At 35.3% G+C, this 17169-nt stretch overlaps 1 long non-coding RNA gene across 1 annotated transcript; it reads right to left on the minus strand.

Moving 5' to 3' along the window:
• Positions 1 to 1462: 1462 nt before the first annotated feature.
• LOC116793996 lies at positions 1463 to 16917 on the minus strand. Its single transcript, XR_004359667.1, has 3 exons — positions 16858 to 16917; positions 13924 to 14046; positions 1463 to 1494 (listed from the first exon to the last, which is right to left on the minus strand). It is a non-coding gene; the product is annotated as an uncharacterized LOC116793996 (long non-coding RNA).
• Positions 16918 to 17169: the final 252 nt, after the last annotated feature.

The raw sequence follows: 17169 nt of genomic DNA on the forward strand, positions 1-17169 counted from the left end.
CTGAGTGCTCCTGGACTTGTCTATTAGGGTTTTGTGCTAAACATTTAGAATATAAAATATGAAAAGAAAATTTTCCATGTTTTAAAGACAACCAAAACGATATTTGTGGTAAGGTTGTGCATTCACTGAAAGCAAAAACAAAACCCTGACACAACACAGGGAATGGAAGCTGAAAGGTAAATTGTGCTTGCTGTGTTTTTCTGAATTGAATCCTGCCTGTATGATCAGCAGCATTCAGACTCCCAGCAGGGAAGTCTCCAAAAGAGAGGGAAAACTAGGCAGGTGGCTTTAAAGAAAGCACAGAGCAATGTACTGAAAAAAAAAATCTGGTTGAGAAGTGAAATTGGTTAAATTGCCTACAGCATGTTTGGGGAGGAAAAGGGTCTACACTGAGTTCCCTGCTTTGAGGGATGGAGAGAAAGCATTGCAGAGCATGAAAAGAAAAACCCTGGATGGAGGACTGGTTCATTATGGACAATTGCTTTATAGATAATCTGTTTTGGAAATGGACAGAATGAGGGAGATACTAAAGAAACCACTGAGACAGGGTGAAGGGATCCGTTTGAAGGATCAGTCAGCAAAAGATTTAGCAGTGACTACAAGAACAAGCTGCAGGGGACAGAAGGTATCATGGGGACAGAAGCATCACCTGGGCCTGAAAGCAAGGATTAGGAAATAGTCCCCTGCCTTCTCTGGGTGGCAGAGCTGTAAGATGCCTCCATCAGAGAGTTTACCCACAAGACAGGAGTCATTTCTGCTTCATCATTACTGGTCAGCAGGAGCTTCAAAATATTCAAGATTGGAATTATTATAAATTTTTAAAAGTCAGGTCACAATTTGGAGGTAGGAAGAGTGAGGAAAGCTAAGAGATAGCTACAGAAGTAAAACAAACAGCTATCCTTTACGATTACTCAAAAAAAAAAAAAGGATTGTATTCTGAAACGGTTTGTATATTAAACTCATCATACACTCAGAGACTTACTGTTAGTCCAAGCTTTAATGCTTATCCCCATGTGAGAGCATTTTTTTCTATCAGATGGAACCAAGGATCCCAGAATTCTTAACCAGCTCAGAAGACCTCAGTTCAACCACTTTTTGAACAGGTGAACTATTTCTTCCTCAGTAGCATACCATGACCTTCCCTTTCACAGAACCATGGATTGTTCCCCTCCAATATCAGGACAATTTTTCAAACAGTAGAATTTTAAAACTCTGTCTTCTGGGCACCATAAAAATGTCAATCTTGGTGTAAGGCATAAACTGGCCAATTTGTCTCTAGGCAATTCAGCAGTATGGAAAGAGTACAAACACAGTATGTGAGACAAAATATAGCTGAGAGCAGGCCACTGGAACTCCCCAGATTTTCTTTTTCTACTTGAAAATTTATTTACAGATCATGTACTAAAGATAATGCTCAAACTTGTACTGGAAATCATAAACTAATTTAATCTATGACACTCACCAAGGGTCGATCTCTTCAGAATGGAGACACGACTGTAGAGACAAGAAAAGCTTTAGGATAGAGCTGCAATTCAGGTGTCACCAGGAGTATTCAGCTTAATTTTAAAAAAACCCTTCCTTGTGTAGTTCACAGACACACCTTTCCCTATTAGCCTGACTTCTGCACTTGTTCTGAGCGCTGCAGAACTAACTAAAATTCCTCTGTGTATTTGGACAACTCTTAAAATGGAGGGAAAATGCTATTTTTCCAGGATTGGACACTATACAATTAATGTCATCAAACACTAAAGTTGATCTTTAAAGAATTAATTTTTTTTTCAGTGTTACCACAATACTGAGAGCTACTTCTAACCTGCTTTTATGCCTCTCTGTTTTGATAAAGAAAAGCAAGGACAAAACCTGAAGAATGAATCACAACTAGATTTGAATGCAAAGCTGTCACCTTTCACAGAAAACATACTTACTTTTAAAATCAGTTTCTTTGAGACAAGATAATAGGTTTCTAATGACCTAATTAATGTTACACAAAATGTATTTTGCAAATGTACAAAGTTAGACAGCAAATTGCTGTCTGTGCTTTGGTAAGAAATGGTTGTCTCCAAACAAATCTCTAAACCCAATGTACAGTAATTCATGCAGATAGTTTATTCTAATTACAGCTGAATATAATGGTTCAGCTGAGATGTCAAATTTCAGTGCAAATAGCACTTTGCTAGACAGTAAATAAAAGAAAATGAAAACAAATTACAAATCCAAGTTATTTTAGCTGAAACCTTGTTTTTTCTAAGCACATAAAGCTACAGAAAGTTATAATGTAACCAGCAGCAGTATCTGGTGCTGATTCAGAAAATTCAAAGTATTTTTTTTTAAGTAAAACTAACAGATATATGTTTATATTTTTAATTGAATATTAAATAGGGGTAGTTTGTTGTTTTTTTTTTTTAAGTCTTGGTAAACTTCTAGACAACCAGAAAAACATTTTGGAAAACACTTAAGTGTAAAGTGTATGTATATAAGAAAAATGTCATGCACACTAACAAAGGCAAAAAGGAGAGTTTACATGTTAAAAGCTTTTGTGAAAATAAACATATCTCATACAGGAACAGGTTCATATATAAGGAAAAGCAAAGAGTTGAATTAATTTTTCTTTGTGCACTTTCAGGGAGGCTCAACATTCAACATCTGTATTTGAGATTTTTAAAGCTTTATAGGATTCAAAATACAAAGAATTTGAAATCAAAATTTGAATTTAGAGACAATCTGAAGTGGTATAAGTATTTGATTTTATGAAACTTTACACACTTCCTACTCTGAACCTGGAAAAATTTAACGTATAATTGCACTATACCAGCCATAAACTCCAAATTCAGCCTCCTAACTGAGCCTGAAAGCTCAGGAATGCAATTTGTCAGGATTGCAATTTGTCAGGATTGTCCAGTTGATAGCACAGATAAGAGACAGGTTTAAGAGGTTTGACAACCATAAACCAACAGTTTTGTCCAAACTGTGTGCAATGGCAAAATCACAGTTTTCTGGATTCAATCCATGGGGCTGAGAAATGTAAGAAGCAGAATGTCCTGTTCTTGTCCTGCTCTCCAGGGAGAGATCTCCTGCTGTGTAGGACAGGAGTAATCCTTCAACAAAGGAACCTGGATATCTAAAGGCGAAAACTCTTAAATGATGTCAATGGGCAAATAAAGGGAGAATAAAACCCAATGATATGATAATGAATATAAAAATATAATTAAACAAAACCAAAACAAGGCAGAAAATGCAGGTGTAAGAATTAATATCCAAATAGGTTGTTTCTACAGAAAGAAGTACAGTAACAGCACTACCATATGTATTTTAAGCATTTTTTAAAAAGACTCCGATTGTACTTAACAGCACAAAAGTAGAAATTTTCTACATTCTTCTTTTTCGTACTGGCATACTACAAAAAGATTATTCATTATAAAAAAGGCAGAAAAATTCTGTAGGATAATATGAATGAAGCATAGAGTTAATCCACTAAGATTTCATTAAGAATTGAGCCAATGTTCAGCCAACTAATTACCCATTCATTAAAACAGAACCATAAATGACATTTCCAACATATTACAAAACCCCTCTGTAGTAATATTTTCCCATCTACATCTATTCTGGCATTTATATTCTATGTCTCTTTCATAATTATTTCAAATAATTCCTCTGACATGTCGAGGGGAAAATAGCTTAAAAAGAGAATACTTACCACCTACTAGTTGCTCACAAAGAAAGGAGCAGGACAAAGTAATTATATTGGTGTATTAATATAGAATTAGTGTGCTTGTAGTCCCTAATAATCACTACAGTGATTTAATTTTTCCATGGTGAAAATTTTAAGGTGCTTAAAATTATTTGCCCACACCTATAACTTGAGTTTCATCCTCCCCAAAAATGAGCATATATAAAACTAACTCATGTGATTCACAGAAAGAAATACAGCAACCAAAAGTTGGCATTAAAAACAAATAATTAAATCCAAAGCTGGATTTTTTCATGTCCCACTTAGTTCTGCTGTTGCAATAGCTCCTACTCTATACAGTAGAAACAGAAAGTGTGAAGACGGTTGCACAGACAACTCAGACTAAGAATAAACATGGTTTCAACCAACAGAGAACTTGATACTCAGTACAAATTGTTATTTGTTGCATGTTCACTCAGGGATCCCCTGCACCTCTTTCACTGATAATTAACGAAGTCACAAAAGCTCAAGTTTGCAGGAAATAGTACAACCTCTGGGCTATTTAGACCAATAAAAATCTGCAATCTGCTACAAGTGGCTTCTTCCAGCACCTTTCATATCAGGATTTTTATACAAAGATTATTTTCTTCCTATAACACCACCACATTATTAATTTCCTCTTATAAAAGATAAAATTTCTCCTTCACACATTGTTTCATGCTTTGGCTTCCAAACTACGCTCTTCCATCTTTGCATTCTTTTTCCTATAGTTCATGTCCCTGTTCCTCTCCCATTATACATTATTCTGACCTAACTTCTTCTAATGATATTGATATTGAAAATTCAACAAACTTTTTGCTGAACCCAGATTTAGTTCCTATCAAGAAAAACTCATCAAAAAACTCCAACCTCAAGAAAACCTAGTCAAAGCCAGCTCTGCATTACATCATATATCTGATGAGATAACAACATCTGAAAGATAAAATAGATAAAATATCCTCAATGCAGATTTGAAGCCCTGCAAATGCTTCAAGTCCATAAAAAGAAAAAAGGTGGGATGTCACGGTTTTATCATGTGCTGTTTAGGGATAAAAGAAGCTACATTTTTACTGAAGCTACATCTCATACTGCATCTACAAAAGGACCCACCTACATAATCAAGAGAAGAGTTATACAGTCTTCAAAACTCATCTCTCCTAAAGATTTCTTTCCTTTTAATTTGTGCCATTACCACACTCATGTAAGTCAGAAAACAGAGTGGTCAAGCAAATCTAACAGCTGACATGTCCCTAGATAGAAAAGTAATCTTCCTGACACCACTTCACCTGTGTTGGTCAATACCCAAATGATTTCTGGGTGCTTTAGCAGAGCTGAGGGTGGTAACAAACCGTGATGTAGCGACCATATGCCAGGTATTGTCTGCAACCTTGAATAAGGTCAGCTCCCTATTTGAAGCACAAACAATGTGTGATCAGAAGGCAGATGCTGGAACACAAAAAGCTCTGGCAAGCATATGGAAAAGAAGGAAAAAAAAGAAAGCCAACAAGGTTTTTAGATGCAAAGGCTGCTCAAGGTTTCACTTACCAAAAGAACAGTGACATAAGAAGGTGGGATTTATGCAGAATGTAGAGTCTGTAATGCAGCCACTAGGAGAGAAACACAGACCTGGATTAGATGGCACCACACAGCCACTGCACTCTTACCACTACTTAACAGCCAAATATTAAGTCTTCCAGAACAAACACAAACCTCCAGAGTCTATAAATGGAATGAGTTCGCTTACTGTCCATGCCCAAAGTTTATTTTTAAGGAAATATGTATGAGACGTGAGTTTTAAGAAATCCACACACCGAATAGAAGCATGGACACAGATAGATATGAAAAACACAAAGAACATTTTCCTGAATTAAAGGAATCAGACTTGTCAAAAAGCAAACCTCAGAATTTGTGGTTTCCATCAAAAAAAGGAGAGACACAAAGACTTTAATATAAAAGAGGTTTATTTGTCTGGTTTCTACAGTACATCAAACTAGATGTTGGATTAGTTGTGGCCAAGGGCAATATATTGGTGGCAAGAGAGAGCTTGTAATGTTCTTTGATTTCCCACTCTCTGTAACATAAGAAAAGCAAGGGACCAGCCAAAACCTATTCCATTTCCCTCATCCAGCCCATGGGTGGAGATCCAGCCCTGAAAAGAGGATTTTGGATTAACCTGCGCAAATATGAGACAGACAATACAACTCAGTACAATCCCTGAAAATTCCTCCCATTCAAAATCATACAAGAGATTCATGACTACAGACAGTTACAGATAATTTAACAGATAGAAAAAGAAAAATACAGTCAAGCCTCTCAAAGAACTTCATGAAGAAATTGCAGAGATTTAAGCAATGTCTCACAAATGTTTGTAATTAGTCTCAAAACAGATTCTTTTTTCCCAAATGTACATTGGCTTTAACATACTTATAAGTCACCCTGTACACAAATAATTTATTGCAGCCTGTTAGGGGAACTTTTCCTGTGAAAATGGGGTGATTAAATGTTTATAATATGGTCCATAATTGTCCACTCGTGTGTTTTCATTTCTTTTGTGGGAAGTTCGCACAAAATAAAGATTTCAGAAAGAAACCACTCTGTGACAAAGTCACTGATATGAAAAATAGTCACCATATCCTCTAGAAGCACATAGCATTTACTTTACATTTAATTACAGAAAATTCTGTTACATTCATTTAAAGGAAAAATATTAGTTTTTCACATTGTGCACAATTTTTTTTTGGTGAAATCCGCATTTTGACACAGTCTCACTAAGAATTTGAGAACGGTTGACTATGAAATAAATTGATACTAAACAAACTGTGTTTGATGTGTCTGTATGAAAGTTTATTGTGAAAAACAGAATGTGAGCAAGTGGGAACAAATTTGAGAGCAGATGCACTGGCTACTGCTATTAAATAGAGAGGCTTTTAAGAGTCTTCAAAGCAGCAGTCCACAGGCAGTGGGAATGCAGCACTAAGATAAAATACCTATCACTGGCACTACATTTTGCAGCAAAAATAATTGATGAGGAGTTGGGTAGAGTGGATTATAAATTGCAGGGTGCATGCAGTAATTTCTGCTCTGGTCAATGTAGATATTAGATATATTAGTATAAAGACTGTCACTGATACAATAAAGGGCAGAATAATCCACTAACAAGGAGGATTATATTTTGTTGATTGATAAGAGATTAAACACCTACGTTATCCAAAATTTGTTTTTACTGCCTTAAGAAAAAACAATCTTTTTCTGCAAGCCCTGCATCAAATATTAATCAAGCCATAATTAAATGGGATAAAGAAAACTGTCTTGGTATCTAACTTGCAATCATTTACTTGGTGTATAAAATAAGCCAAGCTTGACTGAATAAAACTGTAATACTCTAATACTGGATTTTTAAATTTTAATGTTCTGCTTTATTCCTAACTCCTTAATAGAAACACCATTTTTAACTGACTTTTGGTAATCTGTGGGATGATGTTGTTGCTTATGAACAGTGTAGTGAGATGGCAAAGCAGGGCCAATATAGCAAGATGAGGCTTCAGATTCTTCTTTTGTATTACTTGAACTATTCCACTTTGGCTGCAGGCTTTTTTTATTACATTTCTGTGACAGAGTACCAAGGTCAGAGAGACCAAGACAGAACAGCTCATCTACTCAGTGAGTGGTTACACACGTGCTTAAGGACTTCATAAAGCAAATAACTCCTTAACCAGATCTTAAAGGATCCTGGCTGACTGAGGATTCATCTTGACAGCTCCTGTGCTGGACTTTGCCAATGACTATTTCATTAACTGCTGAGAAGTCATTGCAGGTATAATGTGCTGTTGGATTAATTGTGGTTAACGAGAAGTTCATGGTTGATATCACCACAAGGAGGGATCTTTAACATAGAGTAGATAAAATAATAAATATTAGAAAAGAATCCTTTAGGAGACTCTGTCTTAAATATCCCAGTGCCTTTGATTAGAGTACAACTCTGACAGTCAGCTAACTACTCCTTTTAACGATGCCGATCTTATACACCCGAAAACTGATTTTTACCCATTATATTATCAGAACAAAAGCCAACTATTCATGATTCCAACTGCAACATTTTTGGAAACACCTCAGGACAGAGAAACTAAAGCCTGTTACAAGCAGGTTGACTGGGACTGAAGCACTCAGCCTAGTAAAGAAGTCATGGTCATCTTTACATCTCTTCCAAGCATCAGATTTTAAAACTGATTGTATGAACTTCTGTGTTTAATCCTTTGCAGAATCAGGATCTTAGTATGACAAATAGTTTTAAAACAATACTTAAACTTATCGGTACTGAAGGGAAAAAAGTACCATAAATTAGCCTGTTTGCTAATTAGTTGAGAATTTATGTTGTTTTCAGAGAATAAAATCGAAAACAACATAAATTATATCCTGTCAAGGAGATTCTCTAAAGTTTATTTACAAATAATGAGTTTTAAATAATGTAGTGAAGCATTTAATGGGGAAAGTTTGTTGTTTTGGTTTTTTTTTTCCCTGCATGCTGGGAACATTTTCTTTTAACACAGATTACGGTAGAGATATAAAAAAAATAAAGCATAACTGCCTCACATTCAACATTATTAAATCTATCAGGCCTCTACCTACTTCAGTGACAATATTACTCTCCTTGCCTTTTGAAAAATCCTGCAGATTACTTTTTTTCTTCTTCCATAATATGCTTGAGATATTTGGAATTATTAAAATACATGAAAATCAAATAGACTTTTATGTATCTACTCTGGTTAGTTATGAATCCATAGGATTTTTAATTCCCTATGGGGAAAAGAAAATAGACAGTATTTGAAAGGCCTCAGTTGTTAAGAAGAACAATGTATTATATCAAGGTGGGAAGAGAAGATAAATTCATGAATATACAGAAGAAAAGGAAAATGAAAGTCTGCACAGAAGTAAATAATGGTCACATTTAACCAACTCTACAGTGAACTATATCCCAGGAAAAGGCAAAAGCCAGTTACTCTTTCCTTCCTTTCCATTGGTTCTTTTTGTTGATTTTCCATAAGGATTTGCATTTCCTGCAATGGGACATATGGAAAATTTAAAGCAGATTGTCCTTTGTGTAAGACGAGTGTATAGAGGTGACAGAAATCAAGGTAGGGATTTAAACCCCAAATCTGAGTCTCCTGCTCAGTTAAGGGAGATCAAGATGAGGCTGGTGCAGCTCCTCAGGGATGATATGAAAGGAGGCTTGGCTGATGTGAAGGCAGGTAATTAATTTGGTGGACCTGCACCAATTTTTCTGGTTGATCAGAAAGAAGACTGAATCTAAAAAGTTATACGTAAATTACTATGGAGTATTATGTTAGAATTGGAAAGATATAACAACTAGGCTGTAAACTCTACTTTGAAAAGTATGTAAAAAAAATATATATTTCTCAGAATTCATCTTCTGGAGGCTAATTATTTCTGGTTTGCTACCCCATAGAGAGCATAGTCAACAAGCATGTCTCATTCTCAAATAGTCAAAAACATGAAATACATCGTGTCTCTTCAGATTTTACAGCATTCCAGAATAAAATCAATTAAGGCCTGTAGTAGAAAAAATTGTGTACTCAATTAGCACTACTCCAAAATAAGATAATGAAACTCTGTTAAATGTCCATCAGATTTTTAGTTAGCCTGCTTACAATTTTGAAAATATCAAATCAGTCTAAAAATACCAAACCAATTCCATTCCTTTGGTCTCAGTGTCTTCTACAGAACAAGCTGAGGTTAATTGCTCTCTCTCTCTCTCTTCCCTTTATCTGAACTTTTGCAGCTCTGTACAAAATTCCCAATTAGAATACATGGTCTGTTTTCTACACTTCAATGGGCATCTGCACTAAATTTAACCAAAGCCTTTAAAGAAAAGAAGTAGCTTATTTGAGATGACAAAAAAGAGCAATTTCACCAGAGATTGTTTTCTTAACGTTACCTAGAAATGAAAAAGGAATGTCAATAGAAAATCGTGACCTCTGCCTTCACTAACTTGTTCAACTATGCCCAAAACCACCTGGGATGAGGGCAAGGGTGGATTATCCCTTCAAATACCGTGGAAATCTACATCTCAGGTTTGGATTTAATCATCTGAAAAAGACATGAAAATGGATGGGTTTGTCTCTGATTCGTCTCAAACCGCAAAAAATAACCAACCATTATTTCAAGTCATCTAAGAAACCATGCAGTACCCAGTGCAGCGTTTCTGCAGCTCATAAACTGGGATACAACTCTCAAAGCTACTTTTGCAAATCAAAAAGCTGGAGATAAATGAACTCTTCAGGGTCTGCATTTGTGAAAAACACTGCCCCAGACACCTTCCAAGCTTTAGGGAATAACTATAGCCTCAGAAAACTTGGATAATTTGGAGAACTACTGAGAATTCTCTCTGAATTGAAATGACTTTAAACCAACAATACAATATGTTTTCTTTTGGTTCATCAAAGCAGGAGAAAGAAAGGAGCTCACCATTTCCAGCCTACACAGCCAGCTAATTGTTGTCTCCTTTGTAAAGCAGAATGCTCCTTATTTTTTCTGATCACAGTGAGAGAACTAAGGACTTTTCCATGTATTTTCTTGATGTTGATAAGGCTGATAAAGTGTTAATAAAGCAGTCAAGTGAAATATCAAATACAGTTGTTGCAATGCCTCACTGAAAATGGCCCTGAAAGGATGTGAACTCTCACATCAGAACCAGATGAGAGTTGTACCTCTCTGTGAACCCACCCAAACTGTGCTGACACAGTGACACAGGGTGACACCTGCACTGAAGAAGTTTCTGCCCATTCAACAGAAAAGCTCTGGCCTTATGAAATCCCAAGTATTGTCTGGAAGATTGAAGGTATATTACAATATTGATGATAAATGTTTACATTATCATATTCATGGACAAAGACTGCAAATAAAATTTGAAATGCTTTTTTAATTATTTATTATTGTATTTATTTTTTATATAAAAATTTGAAGTGCTTTTTTTAATCTACCTCTAATACTTGCTGAGGTACAAAAATAGAGCCATAGAAGCTGGTGCATATAGGACTGAGATAAGAGCCAAGTGGATGCAGACCCAGAATTCCAAAGGGAAATACTGAGGGATTAAATGTGGATACTGCCTGTAATATAACGTTTTTCAAATATGTTGACAGCTATAGTGTTGTCAGATGTTTAATTAAATGATATTAATTAAAATCATTATTTGTAACATAGAGAAATATATAAATCTGCAATATCCAGACATTTAAATCTCAGTACTAGAAAGATGGCAAGCAGGAAGATTTTGTGCTGTGTGGGACCTGATTTATTTCAGAGACAGTATGTACAGGTGACTGACTATTCCAGTTTCCAAAAAGAAAAAGCAGAGGTGAAATCCTACTTCTACAGATGGCCATCACAATGTGTCCTGCCAAATCTGCACTTCAAAGGAGAGGTAGGTGTGTCCTTTATTTTGAAACTCTCCCTCTCACTGTACTAAATTTAAATAATCCATAAAATGTTTAGCTCTGAGGAGCAGCAGGAATTTAGCAGCAGAACCTGTCATGAGTGGCAGAGGGATGCAGGCTCAAGGACTGTGGGACTCTGCTGGCTCAGAAGTTATTGAGACCTACATGGATCCCTGGGAGGTTACAAGCTTGGTTCATTTTAGCTGCCAAAGTGGCAGCCTGACAAGATCCTGCATTTCCCAGGCCTGCAGTCCTCCAACAGCCAGTGGAGAAATTCTTGCCCAGGGAATTTCTGCAGTTTGGGTTCCAACCAATCACTCTCACTGTGAAACACCAAAATCCTTAGAAACACAGAAACTGTTTTCCTACGTACTGTTACAGCTCTAAATCTTTCCTTGCATTTCACTTCATTCCCATCTCTGAGATTAGAAAATACTGTATTTTGGAAAGATTCTCTACAAAATAGTGCTGTGGCTACAAAGTGAAGCTGAACAAAGCTGCACCTGCTAAAGAGACACACCTGCACCACGAAGGGATTTGGATTGGGGATCCAGTCAAACCAGGACAACTCTATCATTTCACCCTCTGGTCAGCAGAAGGTAAGCTGCCCAAAACAGAGAAGTTCTTTCAAAAAGAGCAGGAAAAGAAGCAGATGGCCTTGGATGAGGATATCATACTTCAAGAAAATGAAAGTTATTAAAAATGAAAACCATAAAGTTAAATCTGAGGAAATAAAACACTTATCTTTGCACAGATGTAATTTAAAGTCTCCATAAAAGATCTGAAAAAAACTTGGAGGAGATAGAAAAATAGGCTCTAACCTAGTGATCAGAAACATTGCCTACCTACTTTCAGAATACTCAGCTCATAGCACATAAAATATTGAACTAGAAGAGAACTATCAGTGTAGATGTAATGGATTTGTAAGCAAACTTGCTTTTTGTGTACATTTTAATAGTAATTTAAAGCCTCATATGTTTGGAATTGCTGAGCCTAATTTTTAGCCCTGAGCAAATTTTTATAGCTAAACAGCAAACTCTAATGATAAGGGTTTCTAATGGTCAGACTTAACTACTCCTCTGCTGCCAGGTATTGGAAATGGCACAGCCTACCTTTGCCAGAGCTGGTTCCACAAAAAGGGCTATTCATTTTTTTACATAAACTCTGCAACTTGAAATTAGACATTATTTGGAGGCATTTAAACCTCATCTCTTTTAATGGAGAGCGTGTGTTCATTTTCTTTCAAACTACCTTTGAAAGGATCCTGAGCAAGTAATTAAAACTATTAGTTGACATTTCAGTTCTCAACAGCTCTATCTAGCCTAAAAGTGTTCTCTTTAGAAATGGCAAACATATTCAAAACAAATAATTGGGAGTTATTAAGAAAATCAAAACCCTGAGTGCTTTTCAATTCATTTACATCAAACTAATTTCTCTTGACCTCTAAATTTAAAACAACAATTTTTTTTTTTTGCAGCTGATATAAAATGAAGAACAAAAGTTCCTGTTCTTTTAACCTAATGAAGGCAGAAGTCCAAACACAATTTCCTGTGCCTAACAGACTCCAGCATTCACATTTTCTGATGACCAACTGAGAAGGAAACTGGTACTATTCCATCGTGTCATTCATTCAAGGAAAGGAGTTGTTCAAAAATGTCTCTATGAAAATGTTATTAAAAACTTGTTGTTGTTCCACATGCAGCTGTGTTCTTTTAATTTTGGACAGGTCAAGAGGATTGGCAGTAAATCAGGGACAACCTAGCAGCAGGGTTCTGTTGTCTGCAGGGATAAAAAAAACTAAAAAAAAAATAAAAGCCAAAAAAAGGGGACACACATGTTGCAGGATCTAAGGTTTCCATGGATAGTGAATCAAGGCTTTTCCTCATCTCTAACTTAGCTACCACCTCAGATCAGGGGCAGAACAGGGAATAAATTTAAGATTTCCTAATTTTCAATTGTTTCACACACACATAGAGCATTCAAAGTGTTGCCAGCTGATTATGAAACTTTTCTCTAAACACTCATAAATTGCTGAAAAGCTCTCAAAAGAATCAGCTGGCATAAATTGGAACAGAAGCCTTGGACTTGCATTTTAACACCTTTTAAGCTAATCCAATATATTGAACACACAGAAAATATTCCTACCTCGAATTTTCCCAATAACTGCCATTGACTCATTGCAGTGCTATGGTTTCTAATCAGCAGAAGATACCCAGTTTTAACAACAGTATGACTGAGTACAGCACTACACCTCCTTAACTCTTGAAAAGGAAGGAAAAACAACAAACCTAATGTTCCTATAAATTGTAAAAGGACTGAAATTATTACATATTTTTAATTAAATGGTTAAGATGATAGAGAGCTTAAATCCAGTATTAACTAAAAAAATGGAATTATTTCAGTGAATTAAGTCTGATGATTGCAGAATTAATTGTATTTGCATAGTAATGTTTAAGTACTAGAAACTGCAAAAGGAAAAATTCTGAATATCAATTATGTTAATTATGTTGCAGACTATTGGGAGAAAGGAAAAGATAAGTCTTCTTCCCTTCATTTTCTTTAGTATGTGCTTTTCTGTGTACAGTGGAAAGATGAGAGCTCCAGTTGCTATAACAACTTAACTCTATTATAATCAACAATCATCTAAGTTTAATTGCCATCTTGTCCTTCTAAACCAATATATTCAACAGCAGTTGTATGAATTCCATAAATTTTGCTACTAAAACCTGTTCAACATCTGAAAACAAGCTGAAGAATACTTACCCACCAGAGTCAAACTGAAATTGTCCTTCCATTCCTTACTGTAGCAATATACCATTTAAAATACTCTACTGTATCCATGAGAATGTTTATCTTGGGACAGTTATCTTCTTACTAAATCCAAAACTAAATAAAAACCAGAATTGAAACTTAAGGTATGAAAGTAAATAAATTAAAATAGCAATTTTAAACTTAAAATATATTAAATATTGCAATATTTTTTTCTGATACTATAAGCACCCCTACCTTCTTCAAAAGAAACTCCAGTTAGGCTACCTACAAGAGTTAAGTTAGACATAAAACATAAAGTAATCAGAAGAAGAGCACTCAATGAACTTCAAAATCTAGTGTTGCAGACTAACTACAAAGATTATTACAAACTATATAATGAACTATAATAATTTCTATTGTTGGCCTCTCTAATGTTTCCTTTCATTATTGAAACAAAATGACATTTGAAAAATGGGAAATTTGTCAGCATTCTTCAAATATTCTCTAATTCAGGCCCTGTGGGCTCAGAATAAAATTAAGCCTTATCATTTACCCACTAATTATGGTGTTTATCTGTAATAACATGCCTTGTAAGTAACATTGGAAACAATCAGAGCAGAAGAAAAAGTGGAATCAGCATCAAATGGTGAAACAGAAGCTAAAAGAGGTCTTTTACATAAGGTACAAAAGATAAACAAGTGATGTAGTATTAACTGAGATTGTTTCTTTCTGAACAAAAAGAATGGGGGCTCAAAAAAGTACTTAAACTTATGTACTTTTGCAACCAGTGGTTCCTGCCTTATGCCCTACATGTCTTTTATATTCCAGTAACTTGCAAATAATGCAACAACAGCTCATAGGAACACTCAGAGCAGCAGGCGCAGGACTCACTTTCATTTATAGTACAAGGCAGAGTTCCCAGAAAACTCTTTGAATGCAATACTGGGAGCTAAACCCACAAACGAGCAAGACAAAGCTTAAAACTGGATGATATAAATCTTTCAGCCACAGCCAAATCTTTTGGCCAAGTATTAGCTTGTTAACTACACCTCTATCAGCGTTTGACAGTAAAGATACAGCTGATGCACAAGAAAAATCAGAAAGGTGGAATTAGCCTGAAAAGGTGGTTGAAATTGCAACTGAGCCCTCAAACAGAAATGTGGAAGTACTGGAACCATCTTGCTTAAACACTGGTCATCACTACCCTGGTGGAATGATAATCTTTCTTATCAGTTAACCATTATGAAAAGAACTATTTCAACAACACTATGAAAATAAATCACATTCATTAAACCTAAAACAATCAAAACTATTAAACCCACTGAGTCAAGTTGTTTCCTTTTTAAATATACCTGTTTTAAGATTTAACACACTAATTCATTTTAAGTTACTTTTATATCTTTTATGTACTGATTAATGAATACAGTACATTAAAAAAAAACAATGAAAAAACCCGTAAGAAATAAAAAAATAGCAGCTCAGTAAAACTATTAGGTGAGCAAAGGGAAAAAATGTTGCAATAAAAACTCCCCCCTGCAGTCCTATTAGGATGTAGAGCAATCAAAAAGGTACTGGAATCTAAGCCTTTTTATCTATTTATTTGTCTATTTTGTTCAATTACAATGAATATTTACATTATATATATATAAAACATGAGGGCTTTGTCAGGAAGTCAGAGCACTTTAAAAACAAATTGTACTGAATTTTTTGACAGCAAATGAATAGTTCTTTTATCAGAAATCAATAATTCTAAAACACAATCATGAAATGAGAACAACTGATAATCTTTGCTAAAGGGCCAGTTTGGAGAATTGCAGCACTGAAGAGACAGAATAAGCTTTGACTCCTGTTCCAAAAGTAGCATTTCATAAACTAGCAAAAAATGGCTTTCTTTTGATCTTAGTTTATTAGATCCAGATCAGAGAACAGAATGAACTATTTATCTTTAAAAAGTAATATCTTTTTGATTATATGTCATAGCAGAAATCTTATCTTTGTCTTGGAAGTTTGAGACTAATGACGCCAACACCGGGAGTCGTGTGAACCCTGACAGGGGCTCAGCCAATTATGTGATGAACGATGGAGATGGAAAGTTCTTTACTCCTCTGTGACATTTCTAGAAACCATAATTCTGAAAATCTAAATGGAGTCATTGCTTTTCACCCCCGTGGGCAGAGCCATAATTCCTCACATATACATCCTAACTGGGTTTTTTTCTAATAGCTCCATTCGTTTCTCAATCTCTCTAATAAGATTGCCAGAGAGGACAGCTTGTCTCTGGCACATTTCTCTTCCAAGGAGGACAAAAATCAGCTGGGCTATTATTCAGCCTTTCAGCATCACATTTTGGTCATTAGAACTTGTCAAATTAAACAAACTAATACCACTAATGAAAAAGAAAAATGGAAGGGACAGAAGAAGGTTCCGTGGTTCCACAGCACGCTTTGTGAAGTCAAAAGTGTTTGAAAAGTAACTCCTCACTTCTGAAACACAGAGGGATATTTACTAACCTGAGGTTGATATCTGGCGTTCACTATGTGGTGTGAAAAGTCTCACAACAATTTAGCACTTAAAATTAAAACTGTAACCAAATAATGAAGTACCACTGCACATAGTAAAATTGAAATGTAAAAACCATCACTTTGAATTAGAAAAAACAATTTTTGAACAATTTTTTAATGCAAAATGTAAGCTAAAAAACCTCTCAGTTAAAAAAAAAAAAAAAAACAAGAAAAAGAAGCTTTTAATATATTTTAATATTTTCAAAAAGACTACAGGGAAAAGAAAAGCAGTGTGGAAATCAAATTACTTTGCAATAAAGTTAAGGAAAAACTCTTGATCACACCAATGATATATCATTGCAATACATGAAACTGTAGCTCAGAGTAGCAGCAAGAAATTGCTACAAAATTTTATTTTAAAAAACACAGCAAGTGAGAAGCTTACCTTAATTTGTATAATGGGAAATATCTATGTCATGTCAAATGTGTATATGAGAGCTCCCATGTGATGGGGGAAATTATAGGTTTACTCTTAACATAGTTTAGGTTACACAGTAACCAGCAAATTGCAAAAAAGCTCCCCAGGAAAAGGAGGAGTTGGTTTAAGAAGTACAAAGGAAATCTGGCCATTTGTAAGGGACAAATTCCTTGGAATAAAAGAACATGGTTAAAACCTGGTCTGGCACTTCCAGAAGTTACCCTGTCAGCAACTACAGCAACTTGTTAAACTTTGTGAGCCACATGATAACAAGTTTTC

Source organism: Chiroxiphia lanceolata, chromosome 14 (genome assembly GCF_009829145.1).
Source record: "Chiroxiphia lanceolata isolate bChiLan1 chromosome 14, bChiLan1.pri, whole genome shotgun sequence".
NCBI lineage: Eukaryota > Metazoa > Chordata > Aves > Passeriformes > Pipridae > Chiroxiphia > Chiroxiphia lanceolata.